A 14663-nucleotide genomic window follows, 5' to 3' on the forward strand; every position below is an offset into this window, starting at 1 on the left:
CAAATAACAGCCATCTAGGAAGGCTAAGCTTTCATATCAAGAACTTCGTGAAGGCACTGGGAGAAAAAAAAAAGTGATATAACTGTCAAAGTAGAGGAAAAACTTTTTTTTTTTGTAAAAAGAAGATTAAGGAATTATAGGAAATTAAATAATTCATGGTATCCTGCTCAGAGTGGAGGAGGCATGAAGACCTTTCTGAATATCATTTCCTGGGTTGGGCATTGACAACTTACAATATATTGTGGGCTTCAGTAGGAACAAGTACACCAGGACATAGGGTGAGAGACTCAGCTTCTCTAAGCTTCCAGTTTTCATGTCATTTCCTTATCTAAGGGTCCGCCCCCTCAGGCAAAATGAAGAAATGCTCTTAGAATGTTAGTCCAATAGCAGCACCTGGAGAGTTCAGTCAGTTGAACATCTGCCTCCTGGGGTCATAATCCTAGGGTCTCGAGATCGAGCCCTGTGTAGAGCTCTCTGCCCAGCAAGGAGCCTACTCCCTCTGCTTGTGCTCTCTCGCTCAATTTCTCTAAAAAAAAAAAAAAAGAAAGAAAGAAAGAAAGAAAGAAAGAAAGAAAGAAAGAAAGAAGTCTGATATTTACTGAAAAAAATGTGAAATACCTAATCAGCAATATATATAAGAACATCAGAGACAGATCATAATTGAGATAATCCAATAATCCATCACCCTTTCCCTTTGTGGTAAATTCTGAACTCTATACTTACTGCTCAGTGTTTTACTCCAATCTTTCATTGAGGAGTATATATGTAATAGCAATAGAGTTTACTTTTCAGAAGTACATTAAGTAAATGAGTGTTGCCCCTTAATACAGCTATTTTATTTTTTTATTTTTTTAAGATTTATTTATTTATTTATTTATTCATGATAGACATAGAGAGAGAGAGGCAGAGACACAGGCAGAGGGAGAAGCAGGCTCCATGCAGGGAGCCAATGCGGACTTGATCCCAAAACTCCAGAATCGTGCCCTGGACCTAAGGCAGGCGCCAAACCGCTGAGCCACCCAGGGATCCCCCAATAAAGCTATTTTAGAAGAGAAATGTGTGTTCTAATAACTTTAACATTGTTTAACACATTTATGAAATGCTGTGCTTCTGTAGAGAAATTGTTTAAAGATTATGAAAAAATTCACGCAGAAAATAGGCACAACACCAAGCTTAAACAGTTGTTAATATGCACCATATTGAGTTCACATCTTCTCTCTCTCCTTCTCTCCCCCCACCCCTTCTTACACAAGTAGAACTCTACTGATACACCCAAATTCTCACCCCACTTGTTCTCTCTCTCTCCTCAGAGGATGCCACTCATGAGAAATGGTTGTGAATCTTTTCTGTGCATAAAAAATAGACTTTGTAGAGCCATGTAGACTTACAAAAAAGTTGAGAGGAAGGTTTTATTTATTTATTCATGAGAGACACAGAGAGAGGCAGAAACATAGGCAGAGGGAGAAGCAGGCTCCCTGCAAGGAGCCTGATGTGGAACTGGATCGCAGGACTCCAGGATCATGACCTGAGCCAAAGGCTATTGCTCAACCACTGAGACACCCAGGCATCCCAAGGAATTTTTTCTAGTTTTTAGAAAGATTATATTTATTTATTAGAGAGAGAAAGAGAGAGAGCGTGTGCATAAGTGGGGTGATGGGCAGAGGGAGAAACAGATTCCCCACTCAGTAGGAAGCCCAATGCATGGCTTGGCCCCACGATCCTGAGATCATGACCTCAACCAAAGTCAGACACTTAACCGACCAAGCCACCCAGGTGCCTTTAAAAGGAATTGTATGTCCTGGATAGTATTAATTTCTCAGTTAAATGTAAGACAAAATCTTCCAATCTGATTTTTTTTTAATTTAAGAAGTGCTTTCACATTGAAGAATTGTTTTTTGTAATGTTCTCAAATTTAGCATTTTTTTCTCTTTTGCGGTTTTGTGTTTATATAAAAATTTTCTGGGCAGCCCGGGTGGCTTAGTGGTTTAGCTCTGCCTTCAGCCCAGGGCCTAATCATGGAGACCCGGGATGGAGTTCCATGTCAGGCTCCCTGCATGGAGCCTGCTTCTCCCTCTGCCTGTGTCTCTGCCTCTCTCTCTCTCTCTCATGAAAAAATAAATAAAATCTTAAAAAAATAAAAAAATAAAAATAATTTTCTTTTACCTTAATATCATATAGATCTATTTTTTAATATTTTACCCCAAAATATTACAAAGTTAATTCTTCATGTTTGGGACTTCATTCGTGTGTGGCCATCAGCATGTGGATGCAACGTGGGGTAAGGATCTAGTTGTATCTCTAGATCTTACATATCTAGATGTATATAATGATCATACATCATTAATTTCTGTCATCATTTTATTGACTAGTCCATCATTTCCCCAGTGATATGTAAGGTATCTCTGTCGTATACCAAACTCATTTATATTTAACAGCCTGTTTCTAATTGAGCAAATAGCAGTGAAATATCTCAGCTATATGAGAAGTGTATGTTTAACCTTCTAAGAGGCTATCAAACAGCCTTTTATGGTGGTTGAACAATTTAGCATTCCCACCAGCCATGTATGAAAGAGTTTCACTTGATCTCCATCCTCACCAGATTTGGCACAGTCAGTTCCTATTTATGAATTTTTTATATTAGCCATTCTAATAGGTATGTAATAGTATATCATTGTGCTTCATGTGTTTATTTGCCATGTGTATGTCTTTTTTATGATATATCTGCTCAAATTTTTGTCCATTCTTTTGTTAATTTGTCTGTTTCATTATTGTTGACTTTTAAGAGTTCTTTATATATTCTGGATACAAGTCCATCAGATATGTGACTTGCAAATATGTTCATTCACTTGATGATTAGCTCTTTGTTCTACTAGCCATGTCTTTAAACATTTTAATTATGATAAAGTCCACATTACCATCTTTATCTCTTTTACTGGTTGTGTCTATAGTTTCATGTGTAAAAATTCGTGGCCTAACCCAACTTTCAAAGACCTGTTTCCTATGTTATGTTTAAAAATTTTATAGTTGTACATTTTACATTTAGGTCTATGATCCACTCCAATTCAATTTTTATAATAGGGCATGAAGAATTGGTTGATGTTCAGCTTCTTGATTATGACTGTCCAACTATTTGGAACATGTGTTGAAAAGACTATTCTTTCCCATTAACTGTCTTTGCACCTTTGTCTAGATCAATTCGCCAGATTTGTGTGGGCCTATTTTGATACTACACTGATAACTGTAGAAAGCTACAGTTATGTAGATGATAAAAATACAATTGTGTGAACTCCAACTTTCTGTCAAAATTGTTTCAACTACTCTTTTTTTTAAAGATAGATTTCTTTGTTTGTTTATTTATTTATTTGACAGAGAGACAGAGAGCATGCACAAGCAGGGGGAATGACAGGCAGAGGGAAAAGGAGAAGCAGACTCTCTGCTGAGCAGGGAATCTGACACAGGGCTTGATCCCAAGCATTATGACCTGAACCAAAGGCACATACTTAACCGACTGAGCCACCTAGATGCCCCTGTTTTGTCTATTTGAATTCCTCTATGTTTCCATATATATTTCAGATTCACTCATTGTTATCTGCCAAAATCCTAATGGGATATTGATGGGGATCTTGTTGAAGTCATAGACCAATATGAGGGAAATTTTCATATTAATAGGTTTTTTTGGTTTCTTTCATCAGTTCTTCTGCAGATATTTAACATACAGATTCTGCAAATATTTTGTCAGATTTGTATCTAAGTATAAACAGTGCAGCTTTTAAATTTCTGCCTTCAGCTGTTCATGTCTAGTATATAGAAACATTGAACTGCAGTGAATTTATACATTTATTTGGAGAAGAGTATCATCTTTAAGACACTTAAACTTTTAATAATTTTATATGGAATATTTCTCCTTTTATCTAGGTATACTTTCATGTATTTCTGTACTTTTTCTCCTAGTTCTTTATAATTTTGTGGCAATTGCAAATAGTATCATAATTAAATTTTATTTATAATTTATTTTGCTGCATAGAGATGCTATTGCATTTTGTATTTTAACCTTGTACTCAATAACACTACTAAACTCTAAGTCAGCTCTGTTCAGTAGACATGTAATGTTAACCACATAAGTAATTTACAATCTTTTACTAGCTACATTCAAACACAAGGAAAAAAAAACACAGGTGAAATTAAGTTTAATAGTATATTTAATATAATATATCCAAAATATCATTTTTAACATGTACCAATATATAAATTATGAATGAAATATTTTCTTCTTTTTTATACTAAACCACCAAAATCTGGAATGTATTTTAAACTCAAATAGGATGATTCACTTCCAATAGTTACAGTGAAATGTAACTCTGCTAAAACAATAAAATCCTACCAAAACAATAATATGGAATGGAAAGCTACTTTGTATTGCTTCAGTTTTAAAATCTCTATTTCAATCAATAAGATTAAATAAAAATTCAGTTTCACAGCCACACTCATCCCATTTCAGGTGCTCAATAGACACACAAAGCAAGGGGCTACCTGATTGGACAGTAGAGCTCTAATTAGTTCTGGTGTTTTTCATTTCTGTTTATAACATTTTGGCCTTTAACATTTTTCTTTCTTCAATTTTCTTCAAGTATATTCTATTGTTCATTTTTTTCCAACTGGATGATTATTTCATTAATTTTTAATTTTCCTTTCATGTTAGTATAATCAATTTAAGAAGATTATAGTTTTCTTCAAATTACTGCTTTACATATATCTCCTTGTCATTCAGTTTTTACATTTGTTCTAATTCCATTTTCATATCTTCTATGACTTATGAGTAATTTAGGGATGCTTTTTCAAATTTCCAAATGGATGAGAGGACTTAGTAATATTTTTGTTATTTTAATTTTGTTGCATCACAGAGAATTACTTGATATATACTGTTTGGTATTTGGTGAAACTTGTATTGTGGTCTAGTATGTTCTAGCTATGTTTCTAAGGTTGGGCTCTAAATTTATTTACTACTTTTACTGAGTTTCAGTCAGTGTGGTCTATCAATAATTAAAAGACATTCTCTTACAAGCTCCTACTATAATTGCTATTTTGTCAATTTCTTTGTAATTTTATGAATTCTTTAATACTTTTGAGACTATATTTTTGGGAGTGCAAAGCTCAGAATCATTATCTTTTTATAGTGACATCTAGCTATCTACCATCTATCTATCCTCCCATCCATCCATCCTTCCTTCCATCCATCACTTTTGTTTAGTATTTGCCTGATAAACCCTCTTCTATTTACTTTCCTTTGAATTTATGTCTTATCATACTTGTTTGTTGTTTAAAGCATTTCTTTTTTATGATACAAGGAAGCTTACTTCCTCCAAAGCAAACTCTGCAACCTGTATTTGGGTTCAGCTAGTTTATTTGGGGATTGAGGACAAGAAGTTTAAGTGAAAAAATGGGTGCGAAGTGAGATGGGTAGAAAGACAATGAAGTTTGTGAGTAAGCAGGGTTTAGAACTGGGGTTCAATCACCTTGAGGACCCTCTGAGAAACTTTCCACGTGGCTGAGCAGTTTATATACTGATTCTGTGCTTTTGAGGGTTGCTCTGGATGTTAAGTCCCTCACATATCCTGATCGACCCTCTGTGCAGTTAGGAAACTTACAAAAGCCCTCAGGTGGGGAAGAAGAGAACAGGTGCTTGAATGGGGTGGGATGGGGGAACTCTCTAGGTCAGGTGATCAACCGCAGCTGTGGAGGAATTCAGGTGGGAGGAGGAGTTACAAGGTGCAGGGTTGCAGGGCTAGGCATCAATAGTGCTCAGGTTAATTTAACTACATCAGAGTTTAACCTTTAAAATACAATCTGGGGGGCAGCCCGGGTGGCTCAATGGTTTATTGTCGCCTTCAGCCCAGGGCATGATCCTGGAGACCCGGGACTGCATAGAGTCTGCTTCTCTCACTACCCATGTCTCTGCCCCACCCACCGCCTCTCTCATGAATAAATAAATAAAATCTTTAAAAAAATAAAAATACAGTCTGGGGCTCCTGGGTTGCTCAGTTGGTTGAGCATCAGACTCTTGGTTTCAGCTCAGGTCATGATCTCAGTGTCATTGGATTGAGCCTTGAGCTGGGGAGTCTGCTTGAGATTCTCTCTCTCCCTCTCCCTCTGTCTGTCCCCCTGCTCCTGCTTGCCCTCTTTCAAGTGAATAAATAAACCTTAAAAAACAATAAAGTACAATCTAAGAATCACTGTTTTTCAGCTATTTCAGCTTTTTGTTCATTTAGAGTTATTTGGATTGTTTTCCCCACTACTTATTTTTATGCTACTTTATTATTACATTTTTCTTCACTTCCTTTTCCCCCTTTCTTTATAATATTTATTAAATGTATTGAATTTTGTTTATGCTCATTTTTCTCTCTTCTACTGGTTTTGAAAAAATAAAAGTTTTGTTTGTATTTCTTAATGGCTACAAATGTATTTCTTAATGGCTATAAAATTTGAATAGAAGATATTTAAAGTTGTTAAATATTTAAAGTTGTTTATCTCTTTTTCAAGATAATAAAAGAAACTAGATTTCTTTTTCTTCAACCTCCCAACCCTTCTCCACCCACAGTAGGTGGGTAATTATTGTGCAATATTTTAATTTACATTTTGTCTTTATTATAGCACATTTAGTTATTTTTTATAAGTCAATGCTTGTTTGCTAATTTATTTGCTCACCATTGTTTCTCGCATCCTATTTCTTCCATTCAGTTTCAGTTTATTTTTTCATTAAATATGTCTCTCAGTCTCAGTGAATGTTTGTTAAGTAAATTTCCATAGCTTTTTCTTTTCTTTCTTTCTTTTTTCTTTTTTTTGGATAGAATGATTTGGTTTTTTTCTCACTCTTCAAAAATTGTTAGTTTGATGCAAAGTCTTACTTGACAATTATTTTCTGTAAATATTATCAAGATATTCCATTATTGAGGCACCTGGGTGTCTCAGTGGTTGAGCGTCTGCCTTTGGCTCAGGGCCTGACCCTGGGGTCCTGGAGTCGAGTCCCACATCGGGCTCCCCACAAGAAGCCTGCTTCTCTTCTCCCTCTGCCTGTGTCTCTGCCTCTCTCTGTGTCTCTCATGAATAAATAAATAAATCTTAAAAAAAAGGATATTCCATTATTATGTGGACTCTATTATCTATTGTCTAATTTTTGCCCCATTGTAGATAATTCACTCATCCTTCTGTTGGCTTTTAAATTTCTCTTTTTTGGTATTCTTTGATTTCATGTTGATGTATTGGGGTGTGGATAGATTTTTATTTATGCTACTCCATAACCATTGGACAGACATCTTCAATCTGAAGACCTATGTCTTTCATAATTTCTAAAAAAATTTCAGCCATCATCTCCTTGCATTCTACCTCTCGCTCTTTTTCTTTTGGAACTTATGTTAGCCACATGTTGCAATTCCTCATTTTATCTAATATATTTCTTTGCTGTCTTTTAATATTTTCTATCTTTGTGATTTTCAGTCCATTACACTGTGCAATCTCCTGAGATATGTATTACAGTCCACATATTATCTCAGCTATTTTTAATCTGTTCTCAAATTTATCCATCGAGTTTTTAATTTCAGTGATTACATTTTTATTTTTATGGCTTCTAATTGGCTTATTTCTAATGTCTTATTTCTAGCCTAAGTAACTTGGCAATTGGATTTTATACCTTTAATTACAGTTGACTTTTGAACAACATGAGTTTAAACTGTGTGGGTCCACTTATGAGTGGATTTTCCACCCATAAATACCATACAGTTCTGTAAATTTATTTTCCTTATGATTTTCTTAATAATATTTTTTTCTAGCTTCCCTTATTGTAAGAATACGGAATATGATTCATAGAACATACAATGTATATGTGAGTGTTTATGTTATTGGTAAGGCTTCTGGTCAGCAGTAGGCTATTAGTAGTTAAGTTTTGGGAGAACTAAAAGATATACATGGAATTTTGACTCCATAGGGGTTGGTACTACTAACCCCTGCATTGTCCAGGAGCCAACTGTATTTTAGTCTATAAATTTTACCTTCTAATTATTATTTTATCGTCTAAAGTCTTTGCACTTCTAATATTGTATAGTCTTGCACATGTTGGGGTAATTTTTTTGTGTTTGGTAACTCTCACTGTGCCCACATCTTCTAGGTAGGGCTTACTGTTTCCATGACAATCCATTGGGCCTGAGTTTTAGAAGTGTCTAGGTGCTGTCAGTGGACTGTCAGTGGTTCGTGATCAAGCTTTGGATTAATTCTTAGATTGAAGTTTCCCAGAAAATGTGGTAATATTTGACCACGAAGAAAGTGTATTTGAATTTGTATTTCAAAGAGGCTTTTTGTTTTTGTGCATTGCTTTTCCAGCAGAGCCTAGGGAAAAGATAGATAATCTTTCTTTTTTCCTATTCTTTCCCTCTGCCTTCTGGCAGATTTTTTCTCTGTCTTCTTTCCCTCGTGTATCTCCAAGGATCCCAGTTTTATGAGCTAACTTCTTTTCTAACTCCCCTTTTTACGTAGTGGACGGGCTTACCTTCAGTCATCACATGGTTACTAACATCCAGCTCCTAGTTGAGTAAGACAGAGTCTTCCCCTCCAAGTTCACTCAGGTCCTACCACTTTGATTTTTAGTTCCCCCTTTGGCTCCCCCCTGGCTTCTACAGATTACTTTCTCATTCCCGAAAGCCAATTAAGCATTTAGAAGACTTTTGGTTCTCTCTTTTTTTTTAAATTTTTATAATAAATTTATTTTTTATTGGTGTTCAATTTACCAGCATACAGAATAACACCCAGTGCTCATCCCGTCAAGTACCCCCCTCAGTGCCCGTCACCCATTCACCACCACCACCTCCGCCCTCCTCCCCTTCCACCACCCCTAGTTCATTTCCCAGAGTTAGGAGTCTTTATGTTCTCTTTTATCCATTATTTCTAAGGGTTTCTTTTGGGAGGACCTACAGACTGAGTTGGTCATATTGTTGGAACTGGAAATCCTGTAGTAATTCTTTTGAAATCAATTTCAGAACACTCTTATGATCTGCAAACTAAATAATCTTATTAATGAATAGTCATATATTACATGCCCAAAGTTGCAGAGTTTCAAATAACAGCCCATAGGGACCATGCCACTAAATTTGCCTTCACTTTAAAATTTGAAATAGGGTTTTATGAGAATAAAGTGAGCAGAACGTGTATTTTTCCAATGTACATCATGCAATGCTGTCACATTATACAGAACCTGTGACATTAAGTAGACCAAATACAAAAACTCAATATTTGTGCATTTTCCCCTGCATCCAAAAGTGCTGCTGAATAATTCAGAATTATAACAAATAGAACAAATCCATCACATTTTAAAGTAAACTTTTAGCAGACCCAGGGTCCTGGGAATTTTTGTCTTTTTTTTTCTTATTGTTTTTTCCTGTATATACCCTTTCTGAAATAATCTGACATGTGGCTGACAATGATTTAAATAGGACTTAATCTGGTAAGAAAAAATGTATCTCTCATCTTACTCAAACTCTGAAATCCTTTATTTTCTACTTGTGATGCTAACATACACACCTGTGATAGAGGAATGAAGTCTCAGGTGTGCATTTAGTTGTCTGAAATGACAAAAGAGGCCAAAGGTGCTCATTGCATCATAAGGAATAATTACCATATAATATTGTTTGAAACCAGTTCTCAAAATGACAAAGAATACCCCCTTTGAAAAGTAAGAAGCATTCAATTATTAATATATTAAACATGTTAGCATTGTTTGGTGTGGCGAGATTCTACTGACCTTTAAAGAGGGTCTTCTATAAAAAAGTCGATCCTGAGTAACTGGTACTTTCACCTGACTGCAGAGGTACATGCCTGCTTAGGAAAGTTTCCTGGGAGGCTTTTGTCAGTTGGCCTGGAAGAGACAAAATATAGAAATGGAGAAATATACATACAACTTCTTACCTTAAATAGGAATAGAATCTGGTAAGACATTAAAAAAGTAGGATGGGTAAAACAAAATCAAACTGATGTAAGGCAGGAGCATATACAACTGTGAGGATGGACAGAGCCAGGTATAGCTTCAGAAGCTTCGAACCCTAAAATTATATTTGTACCCAAGATGGTTATAAATGCTAACTAACTCATACAATCCTTAAAGGCAAAGACTGCTTAATTGAATTTTGTGTTCTTCGTTTCCAGAAAAAAATACTTTATATACAGCAGCAATTTGTTACATTTGTTTGATTGATTAAATGAAGAGAAAGAGTTGGGTAGACATAGTGTCCCTTGGTGCTTAAATGTTTTCTAGCTTTTAGATCTTGCTCCCCAATCCGTCTCTTTATTTGTCTATATTTGTCGAGTTGATTATACTATTTTAATATGACCCACGATAGCATATTTATTTACTTTTTTACTCTTTCCATAATTATCTACAACTGGAGAAATCTACCTGTTGAAACTACTATTCTAAATAGACAGCATCATCCACTTGCTAGAAATGACCTGAACTGTAGGGAGGGCATATTTTTAAAACTCAATTCCATATCAGTGACAAAATGGATTACATTGATTTAGAATTTATGTCTTTATTTTAACATATGGCCTTTATTTTAAGATAACATAAAAGAATAAGGACTGGCAAATATGGCCTAAACATTGACTAAATCTGTATATATAATCTATTCTCATATTCAAAGAGTGCCACATAGATACTAATCATCTCATCACCCCCCATTTATTGAATACCCTTAGTATTCTCAGTTGAATACAAATGTTGCTGGTTCTCCATCCACTTTCTTATGATGTGAGCAGTAACTGGGGACTCATCAGTGTGATATGCATTTTAAGTTGTTTTTTCCACTGAAATGATGACTTGGACATACTCATCCAAACACTTGTGTCTTGTTCATGGTAAATGGCTGGCCACTGTTAAGCATCTAACAATGCAGAGGAGATTTTTTTCCCCCAAGAAGAAAATTCCTCCCTAATGAATCAAATCCTCTCCTTCAATCTTATTTTCACCATACTATCATATATATGTATATGTATGTATGTTATGTAAATTGTGCAACTATGCATCCATCTTCTAGTTGTTGATTGACCTTGCCTTGTAGTATAAGCAATATTTTATGATACTAGGATATAAAGACAGTTGTACAGTGCAGATAAACATTAAGAAGGAAAAATAGCAGATATAAAAAATCAGAGAAATAGGAGAAATTTAACAGGAACTTATGATTAGTTGGTTACTATATCTGAAACTGAATTTGACTTTGTGTTTCACAAAAGACAAAGCACAATACAGGCTTGGCACAAAAACAATATAGGAAACCCAGTGGGTTAGGATGGTATTTATTGAGTGGTAATTAGGGAGGCTACAAGTTATTTTGGAAAGACAATTACAATAAATTTTGGATGGACTCTATCATTTGGATCTCTACCTAAGGATATTGGGTAACATGATAAACAATGTATGTATTCAGTTATTTTGTAACAGATGAAGAGTCCTTCCAAAATTGGAAACTAGTATATATGAACTGTAAAAGCTAAAGTTATGACATGATATTAACTCAGATAAAACATTTTTATAAAATATAGGCTAATAGAATCCATATTGTTTGTTTTTGATGTCCAAACTTAATTAAGCAAAAAAGTTTCCATTTGCTCTTTAGCTCAAATATTAGAGTTAATCAACATCAGTATCAAAGTGAAAGCTTGATTAAATGATCTAGCCAGACTAAGGGCAGAACCTTTGCATTTTGTACTAAAAGGACACTCATATGCTTTCTGTATGTATGTACATATGTATGTATGTATGTATGTATGTATGTATGTATTTTTAATTCCAGTACAGTTAACATATAGTCTTGTATCAGTTTCAAGAGTATAATATAGTGATTCAATACTTCTATACATCATCTGATGCTCATCACATGACAAGTGCCTTCCTTACTCCCCATCACCTATTTCATCCATCCCGCACCTACCTCCCCTCTTGTGACCATCAGTCTCTAGTTAAGAGTCTGTTCCTTTATTTCTCTTTCTCTTTTTTCCCTTTGCTCTTTTGTTTTGTTTCTTAAATTCCACACATGAGTAAAAACCTATGTTATTTGTCTTTCTTTGACTATTTCACTTAGCATTATACTATCCACATTGTTGCAAATGGCAAGATTTCATTCTTGGTTATGGCTGAGTGATATTCCATTGTGTGTGTGTGTGTGTGTGTGTGTGTGTGTGTGTATCACCTTTTTTTCTATTCATTAGTGGATGGACCCTTGAAGAAACCTATATGCTTTAGATACCGGACATACAGATGTTGTGAAATGTTTGGATATGGCTTTCATTCTTACCTATGGAGATGGACGTGAGAATAGTTAGAAATAAGGCCATTATTATTTTTAAAAAATGGAGTTCAGTCTCTTTGTGTGCTCAAACTATTAGTCATAGGAGATCCAGCATTCTGGATATATAATATAGCAGTTTTTAACCTAAGAAATAAATGCAAACACTGTTATTACCAATTGGACACTTACACCATCCAGGAGCCTTATAGAGCACTTGACTTTAGGAAAACTCTGCATCCTTCTCTAGGGTTCACAGGCATGAATTGGCTCATGAGAAATGATGTTGCTTAGCCATTAGCCATTAACCAGATGTGGTTAAGTCAGATGGACCAAAATTCAAATTCCACATTGCACATTCATTGCTTATTAGATGTGGGATTGTTGGCAATTTACTCTTTTTAAATTACTCTTTTAATCCTAATTTTCCTTTTCCATGAAATAAAAACAATAGTGCTGCCTAGTCCAGGATGCTGTGTGACGATTATATATAGTGATGCACTTAGCATGGTGTCGTGTGAGTTAGGTACTCAATACCTGTTATTTATAATTATTAAGTGAAAAAAATATTCTCACAACTGGGAATGTGACTAAATGAGGTTACCTATTTTTAAAAATCCTGCTCAGTTGAAAAATGTTTGTGAAATATGCTAGTTTTGTGTTAACACAGCTAATGCCCAAGTGTTATTTCTGACAACAGTTACCCATGAGGTCCAGTGATTTGTCAACATTACTCTAAGCTAGTGTTAGTAAGTCACTGCATTGAATAAGAAGAGGTTTGCTACTCTCAGAATTGTAAGGATCAGTGTGCTTTAAACCAATTCATACAAAGAGTTTTATTAAGTTACTTAAAAAAACAAACAAAAGAATAACAATAAGGCTGCAGCCTTATTCTACTAAATTTAGAAACTCTTTGGACATTAGCTGAGTTTTAAAAAGTATGAATGCTGGGCAGAGTGGTTTAGGTGAGCACCATCCTTCATAAAAGGCAGTTTCCATGTACTAAGTATAAGGAGAGCTCAGAGATTAGGTACTGTGATTAGGGCTTAATTGACTGTTTCACTGGAGTCTGGCAAGCATACGTGTGGAGGGTGGATGGGAAAGCAGGAATTTGCTGAACAAGTCAGAATCAGTGCTTTTGTGTATGAGTCCAAATGGGCTGCTGTAACAAATTACTATAGACTGAGTGGCTTATCAACAATAGAAGTTTATTTCTTACAGTCCTAGAGGCTGGGAATTCTAAGATCAAAGTGTCAGCAGATTTGGTGTCTGATGAGAGCCAGCTTTCTGGTTCACAATGACTATCTTTTCGCTGTATCTTCACACAGTAGAAAAAGGGCTGAGAAATGTCTCTTCATAAGGGCACTAACCCCCTACAGGAGGGCCCTATACTCATGATCTAATTACCTCCCAAAGGCCCCACCTCCAAATACCATCCCACTGGCGATTAGGTTTCAACACGTAAATTTGGGGGTGGTGGTGGAGAATGCAAACCTTCAGTCTATATCAAAAGGATTGTTCTTCAGCCAAGGATACTACCCCAAACCTGAGGAGATCTTTTTAGGGTAGTAACACTCTCAAGTAATAGAGAAGGGTGACCTATATTTATGTTTTTCTTCACCATAATGATAGTGATACTACAATCCTAACTTAAAAATATTGGCCAACCAGGCACCTAATCAATCAAAAGCCTTTACTTTAAGGGCACCAAGAAGTGCCCTGATACAAATTAAAATGAAACAACAATCTTTCAAATTCCCTATGCGTCCAGCACAGCAAAGTTGATTTGTTCATAGCATCCAGTATAGAGTGAATTCTATTGGCTAGCAGCATGCTGGGTATTTTATGAGCATTATTTCTAATCTTGGCAATAACATCGAGAGGGAGGGAGTTTTAATCTCATTTAACAGATGAAGAACAATGCCATCACAAGCAGGTGAAAAATATTTTTTGGTCTCCAGGAACTGTATAGCTTTCTGTTGATAGATAACATAGTCAAACCCAGAGCTTGCTTTGTATCACTGAACGTGGTAATGTACACAGGCTTCTTTTCTTCTTGTCATACCTGATGGGAACAGAGAGATCTATTGAGTTCCAAGCCTCCCTATGTAGACCAGAGGTTGCCAAACTAGAGCCCATGGACCAAATCTGGCCTACCTCCTGTTTTTGTTTTTGTTTTTTTAAATTTTTTTTTAAATTTTTTATTTATTTATGATAGTCACAGAGAGAGAGAGAGAGAGGCAGAGACACAGGCGGAGGGAGAAGCAGGCTCCATGCACCGGGAGCCTGATGTGGGATTCGATCCCAGGTCTCCAGGATCGCGCCCTGGGCCAAAGG

This window comes from Vulpes vulpes, chromosome 12, assembly GCF_048418805.1.
Source record: "Vulpes vulpes isolate BD-2025 chromosome 12, VulVul3, whole genome shotgun sequence".
Lineage (NCBI taxonomy): Eukaryota > Metazoa > Chordata > Mammalia > Carnivora > Canidae > Vulpes > Vulpes vulpes.